The sequence below is a fragment of the Miscanthus floridulus genome, chromosome 11 (assembly GCF_019320115.1).
Source record: "Miscanthus floridulus cultivar M001 chromosome 11, ASM1932011v1, whole genome shotgun sequence".
NCBI classification, from domain to species: domain Eukaryota; kingdom Viridiplantae; phylum Streptophyta; class Magnoliopsida; order Poales; family Poaceae; genus Miscanthus; species Miscanthus floridulus.
In genome coordinates this window covers 59,284,551-59,292,311 of record NC_089590.1, presented here as the reverse complement: position 1 = coordinate 59,292,311, position 7,761 = coordinate 59,284,551, and the positions used below count along the sequence as shown (strand labels likewise).

Below are 7,761 nucleotides of genomic sequence, written 5' to 3'. Positions count from 1 at the left end.
CCTGTGGATGGAGGCGTTAAAAACAACCATTCATATTCTCAATAGAGTACCAAGTAAGTCGGTGCCCAAAACACCGTATGAGTTGTGGACAGGAAGAGTACCCTCACTAAACCAATTACGTGTGTGGGGGAGCCCTGCTGAGGCTAAAGTATTTAACCCAAACATTGGGAAGCTAGATCCCAAAACAGTAAGTTGCCATTTCATTGGCTACCTAGAAAAGTCAAAAGGTTTTCGTTTCTACTGTCTAGAGAGACATACAAAGTTTGTGGAAACGAGACACGCTATCTTCCTAGAGGATGAATTGATGAGGGGGAGCATGGTAGCTCGAGAAATTGACCTTGAAGAGAAGCGGGTGTATGCGCCCACTTCAATTATTCATGAGCCAATTTTCTCACTACCTGCTGTCGCTGCACCGACAATGCAAGATACTGTGGTGTCAGCACCTATTGTTATTCTGCATGTGGCAACAATGAATGACCATGAGGAACCTGTTCTTCAGGATCGTATAGAACCTATTGCCACACATGAGGGGGAGCAACAACAGCCTCAAACAGAAGATGTGCCAAATATGGAGGTCCCTAGAAGGTCTCAAAGAGTTAGAAAATCAGTTATTTCTACTGACTATGAAGTATACAACACTAAGGAATTTCAAATGGAGGATGATCCCACCTCATTTGAATAAGCCATGAAAAGTGATCATTCATCAAAGTGGCTTGAGGCCATGGAAGATGAAATGAAATCTATGAATGCCATTAAAGTTTGGGACTTGAAGATAATTCCTAAATGAGCCAAAACAGTAGGCTGTAAATGGGTCTACAAAACAAAACTTGACTCCTAAGGGAATATAGAGAGATATAAAGCGCAACTTGTGGCAAAAGGCTTTACACAAAGAGAAGGGATTGATTACAATGAGACCTTTTCTCCAGTCTCATGCAAGGATTCCTTAAGAATCATAATGGCATTAGTGGCACATTACGATTTAGAATTACATCAGATGGATGTAAAGACGACATTTCTCAACGGAGACTTGGAGGAAAATGTTTACATGGCACAACCGAAGCATTTTATCATGGAAGGAAAAGAACGAATGGGATGCCGCCTAAAGAAATCTATTTATGGATTAAAACAAGCTTCAGGACAGTGGTACTTGAAGTTTGATCAGACAATAAGGAATTTTGGGTTTTAAAGAGAATGTAGAGGACAATTGTGTCTATGCAAAGTTTAAGAATGGGAAGTTTATCTTCCTTGTCCTGTATGTGGATGATATCTTACTTGCTAGTAGTGATGTCAATCTACTACTGGAGACAAAGAAGTTTTTGTCCTCAAAATTTGATATGAAAGATCTTGGTGAAGCTTCGTTCGTTCTAGGGATCGAGATTCACCGAGATAGAAGTAAAGGGGGTATAAGGACTGTCACAAAAGGCATACATAGAAAAGATCTTAAAGAAATTATGTATGCAAAAATGTAGTCCCTCACCTGCTCCTATAGTCAAGGGCGACAGATATGGGGATTTTAAATGCCCTAGGAACCAATATGAGATCGATCAAATGAAAGTGGTTCCATATGCTTCAGCTGTCGGAAGCTTGCAATATGCTCAAGCATGTACGCTGCCCTGACTTGGCATTTGTTACCGGGTTACTTGGCAGATTCTAGAGCAATCCTAGAACAGAACACTGAAAATTAGTAAAGAAAGTCTTACGTTATTTGCAAGGAACGAAAGGCCTCATGATGACGTATAGAAGATCTGATTCACTCCATATAGTGGGATATTCAGATTCTGATTATGCGGGAGATGATAGAAAATTCACTGTCTGGATATGAATTCACTCTCGCAGGGGGAGCTATTTCATGGAAAAGCTTAAAGCAAACCAGTCACTACATCGTCCACAATGTATGACGGTTTGTAGCAGTGTTATGAGGCAATAGGGTAGGTGAACTGGCTAAAGAAGTTCATACCCGGTTTGAAGGTGGTTGATGACATCTATAGACCACTTAAGTTATACTGCGATGATAATTCGGTAGTATAGTATGCTCACAATAATAAGTCAAGTGGTGCTACCAAACACATTGACATAAAGTATTATGTTGTGAAAGATAAAGTCTGGGATCATGTCATAAGTCTTGAGCATATAAGTACCGAAAAGATGCTCGTGGATTCAGCTTACAAAAGGCTTACCACCCAACGTGTTCAGTGAACATGTAGCTAGCATGGGTTTAAGGGAAAGCCTAAAATTCCTAGACAAAAGAAGGCCCAAAGTTAAGTATCTATTTCAGAATAGAGTGGTGTGTTGTAGCTGTTAAATCTATCAGCAATTGACCATGACGATGAAACATGCTCTATGCGCTAATCTGTAATGGAAGGAACAAAAGTAAATGATATGAAATTGAAAGATGGTAGTGAGATCAAGGGGGAGAATGTTAGTTGATCTCCACCAATAGGCCCAATGGCCTATTGGGCCCTTGTCTCTGCGCCCTGATCGGGGGCGCCCAACCCTAATATGGTTGGTGGGCCCCTGTCACATAGCACTATAAAAGGATATGTGGGGATCATGGTTCGGACTACGAGGTTGAACAGAGCCGTCATGATCCACCTATAGAGAAAACCTAACCTGATCTAAAGAAGAGTGCTACCAGCGACGGGAAGCCCCACCAACTCTGCTGCTGCCACTGCATCGCCACTGCATCGCCACCACGATGCCTACAACACCATGGTACCAGCGTCCACGCTGCTACGGCGCAACTGCACAAGGGCGAGTAGAGGAACCCTAAGTAAGATGCTTACCCTGATCTATGGTTTAGAGGCACTATTGTGTATAACAGTGGAGCGCCGGGTGACCATCGAGGCCTTTCTTGTGGTAGTGCGCCAGGAACTCCAGGACCATCAAGCTCCTGTACAGCACCCCCTTCCAGTTCCCGCGCCGTCGCCGTCGTCCGAGGTGATGAGCTCCACGATGGGTCCATACAGCCTCGTGGACCACACGATGTCCACGTTGCAGAAGCACGCCACTAACACCCTCGCCGTGTCCCTGCTCCGGTTGGCCACCACCTGGTGCTCCACGCTCCTGAACCGCCCGTTGCTGACCAGCTGGAGGAGGTCGCCGACGTTCACCAGGAGCGCGCCAGGCACCGGAGTCACGTCCACCCACCCGGAGGCCAGCAGCGCCTGTAGGCCACCCTGCGCATGCCCATCCGACAGCAGCAGGGTCAGGAAGCTAGGGTCCGAGTGTGCGCTGCACCCCAGGGTGAGGTCGGGCTCCGGGCACGGCGGGTAGTAGTTGCACACCAGGCTGAGGCCATCCGTGCACCCCATCCTAGCGAGGTGCCCGGGGCCTAGCCGTAGGGCCTCCGACAGCAGCGCCAGCCCACGCCGCACCCCGCCACGCCGCCGTACTCTAGCATCACGTGCCTCATGGTGGCCGACAGCTCCTTGGCACGCGGCGGCTCCGGCGCCGCCATGCAGAAGAGCATGTCAGAAAATTAGGCATTTTCATGGTTAATTCAATCCATAAATATAACATCAGTAGGTTTATGATGGCATATATGTGCATGTTATATCTCTAATGAACGCTACTGCATGCAGACATGACATACAGATCGATACAGTAAGAACACAAAGTGCGGTAATTACAGAGATAAGAATGTACCCAGCGGAGGGTCCTATGCCGAGGGCATCGGAGGCTCCATTCGCACTAATTGACATAGTGCGTTGCTCGAAGTCATGGACCACAGTCGATGCAGGAAGATATTCATAGTGTAGTCCCACGAACGATCACCAGGAAGAAGACACCTTGCTGTTCCGCAAGCAATCACCGCTCCTGAGAGAAACCACATCTCACCACCAGAAAGAAGACGTACGTGGATGAGCAGTCATGGATCGCTCCCTAAAAAACTAATCACCGCTCACCTCGTGCAAGGTTCTCAGGCGGACAAGGGTTCTGGAGGCACCTGCTCTCCCGCTACTCCATGCACGTAGAGATACGAGACGGGGAAGCCAGAGGGCTGCTGAGATGTGGTTTCTCTCGGGAGCGGTTACGGAAGAGGGGAAGGACTGATGGAGGACATTCTGTCTTATGCCTACGACAGGGAGGAAGAGAGCCAAGCGGAGGAATCCAGGAGACGGAGACACGAAGAGACGGGGAAACAAAAATGACGCATTTATCTCGCCTCCACCATAAAAGAGAAAAAACTCCCGTAATTATGTAGATTAAGTGGCAAAAGACTGGCCATGCCCGCCCGCTCCCTCGCCACCCGCCTACCAAGCCAGGCCCACGCCTGGCCCGACGGCGGTGGCAGCGCACGCGCGTGTGGCACGCCTATGTCCTTTTCTCAGCTTCTCAATTAAGATAAATAATTTCCAACCATATAAGCTGAGTCAACGTTTAGTCAAAATCCCATATGGTATTAAACCATACAATGCTTAATGTTATGTACCATAGAGTTTTACTTGATTTATTAAATATTATATAGGCTAAGCCCATAATATATTCAACAATCCCCACCAAACTCTAGGGTTTGTAACAAAGTAGTCTCAGAACCACATTTCTTTTATATACCAGTGTTTCGATGGAGATTGTTAAGTTAAACATCCATCTAGAGCAATAGTTTCACTCAGTCACAACTGAATAATGGACTAAGCCTTGAATTGACAGTTTTGTGTAAGGTGAATGTCACTAAAGTCCTTAGCTAATACTTGGCTGCAAAAGGCATCCCCTCTATTTGAACCATATAAGTCATACTCCAGTGCCTTTCATGAGTATTTAGAGATCACCCAAATCTCATAGACTATGACCAGCAGTCTGACTCATATAGGTGTGCTCCTCAAAAGATGTTCTGTAGGACAACATCTTTGCTTTAGCAAGCCACTTGGAACACATTAAGGTAAAAACCAACCTGCCTTACAGAAAGGAAAGATATGCATCAGAAATGAGTCTTACTAAGGATCTTTCCACATAATTTACTACTAGCTTGTTTCACCATCCTACTTCACGGGATCTCCGATCACATAGAACAGGTTACCACTATAGTAAATTTCAAGTGGATCTCAAACCCATCTCTCTCAATGCACTTTCTATCACATTGCGTAACAGACCCTTAGTGAACTGATCTGCCAGATTGTTAGACGTATGAGCATAGTTAGTCTTTTATGCTAATCTGTGTGATCACATTGAAAGGCACGTGATTGAAAGGTCGTTTATCTACTTAGTGATAGGATCAAGACATTCATAGAGCCCATCATTTTGCGCGTCTGGCTCAGATGATGTGCTCAGAGAACACAAGGGTTTATATTGGTTCGGATAGAACGTCCCTACGTCCAGTTCGCTGCTGCTCATGTTACCGGCACTTGGTTTGTAGTAGGGGTTACAAATAGGCGAGAGATGGAGAGGATGCCAAGTCTCTGGTGGAAGGAGTGAACGGGTGCTAAGAGCTCGCTTGCCGCTTAGACGTGTGCTCGTGTCGTGTTCTTGTGTCAAGATTCCCCTTTCATGGGGTGTCCTGCTTTCCCCTTTTATAGGCGAAGGGAAAACGCGGGTTATAGAGGAGGAAAAGGAGAAGAACGAGAGAGAAAAGAAAGCTTCCAGGGTTCTAGGGTTGCCGGGTCCTTCTCCTTCATGCAGGTCCTGCCGATCCTGTAGATGTCAACAGGGACAGGCTCTATGTCGTGGCCCTGTTCATCATTGGCGCCATGTGCAGGCGTCATCTATCGGTCATGGCGTTTCACTCCGTCCTGGCGAACGTCATGGTGAACCGACGCGCCTATCAGCGTCCATACGAGGATTAGGTAGAACAGCACCGGTACGCCCGACACTGTTCTTGATGTGAATCCTCAGGTTTGGCCAGTCATGGCCATGGGTTACATCGAGGGGTGCCAGCCTCTTCCCTGGCGTTAGAGTTTTGACCCAGGCCCATACGCTTGGACCTAGAGTGGTTGGCGGACTTGATTGATTCTTCATCAAGGTCGGAGGTGGAGGAGGAAGATTACGTCCAGTTTGAGTCAGCCGGTGACTTTATTCCTGAGCCTAGGTGCTCGAAGTTTGCTGTGGGGTTACAAATGAGAGGGAGAAAGATGGGGGGTGCAAGAGGTCCGGTCAGACTCTGGATCGAAGGGCCAAGAGTGACGGGAGCTCCTACATGCGCTAAGTATTCGAGTGTGTACTCTATGTAGCTTTAGAGTGTCTAAAACTAGCAGAGGGTGAATCGATCGTTTGTTGTTCGGATCGTAGGAGAGTCGTTGGAGTTCTCTGTGTTTTGTCCGATTTATCCTATTGGGAGAGAGCGCATCCCCTTTTATAGATGAAGGGGACGGCCTTACAAGCGAGAGAGAGAGAGTATGTATACTACTAAGTCTTGTTGCCCATGTCCGTCGGGTACAAGATGATGGTAGGCGCCCATAATATTGTTTGTGTCAGATGCATGTGGGAGGTTTTACCGCATTCACCATGTATGGCAAATGACGGCGCCCACAACACTGTCGATGCCCGGAGGCATGTGGGGGTTTTTACCATGTTCGCCTAGTATGGGAATTGATGGTGCCCACAACACTGTAGGGCAAACGTCAGGCGCCCACAACACTGCTTGGGTTCTGACATGCCTAGAAGGTTGTAGGGCACCCTTCTGACATGTCCTATGTCGGTACTGTCCTGCAGGTGTACAGGGTATGGTCCTTGGTATTGCTTTTGACTTGAGCGTCCTGCCTTACTTGCTCCGTCCGTTTCCTGGGTTCTCACTGAGCGGGCAGTCCCCTGTCGGTTGGTCCTAGTCGGCTCCGACTGTGCCAGTCAGGAGAAGAGCTGTAAGCAGAGGTTCTGTGTATCCCCGATCGGAGATGCAGGTCAGGGTCGAAAGCGAGTGTTGTTCCTCCTTGGCCAGGCCTTCCGGTCGGAGAGGCGGGCTGGAGTCGGAAGCGAGGCCTTCCGGTCGGAGGGGCAAGCCAGAGTCAGAGGCGAGCGAGCGCCGTTCCTCCTCGCAACCATGAATGTAGTTATAGATCCATGCTCTATTATTCACACAACCATGACTTGACCACACCACTGGATTTAAAGTTCCATATATTAAAGTCTATACCCCAAAAGTCCTTGTTTGATTTTCGGTTGATACTAAATAGCTGACACACGAAGAGATACACGGGGTCCCACCTTATTCCATTCCATCTTTATGCTAATCTGTGTGATACACGGGGTCCTCAATCTAGTGTGTACTAGGGCCAGCCTATTTCCGAACATGAAACAATAGTAATGGAATTCATCAATCAAAATAGATGAAACGGTCTAAGGGGTATTTGAAGAGTTATATGCCATAAGATGGGAAGGATCTTACAGCGGAGCATATGCACAAAGGAAATTTTTCTACACACTGATACCAACAACGGTTTTGTGGAAGCTGAATCATGTTCGCAAAGCAGCATAGTGCCTTTGGGTGCAACAACAAGCCAATGTGTGAACTCCTTACAGCTCAACAAGGAGATACAATCCATATGTGACTACTTCTATGAAGCAAAAGTTTTTAACGAATATTGATACCTAGGATGTTGTCAAGGACTATATGGTCTTCCATTTTTCAAATGAAATAAGGTTTGTATTATTTGGACACATGGGCACAGACACATAAATATGCATATACATAATCTTATTTTGTTTTCTATATATGTATAATCTTGGAAGTACTATTGCTTGGCGCTTCATGTCAAATATTGAAGGGAAAGTTGTAAATGCAGAATAACTATATTGGCACAGTGAAGTTGTGCCAAAATAGAGTGCCTGTTC

The 7,761-nt window shown here is 46.7% G+C and overlaps 1 pseudogene; it reads right to left on the bottom strand.

Moving 5' to 3' along the window:
• Positions 1–2,805: 2,805 nt before the first annotated feature.
• Positions 2,806–3,469, bottom strand: LOC136492027 (DIBOA-glucoside dioxygenase BX6-like; annotated as a pseudogene).
• Positions 3,470–7,761: the final 4,292 nt, after the last annotated feature.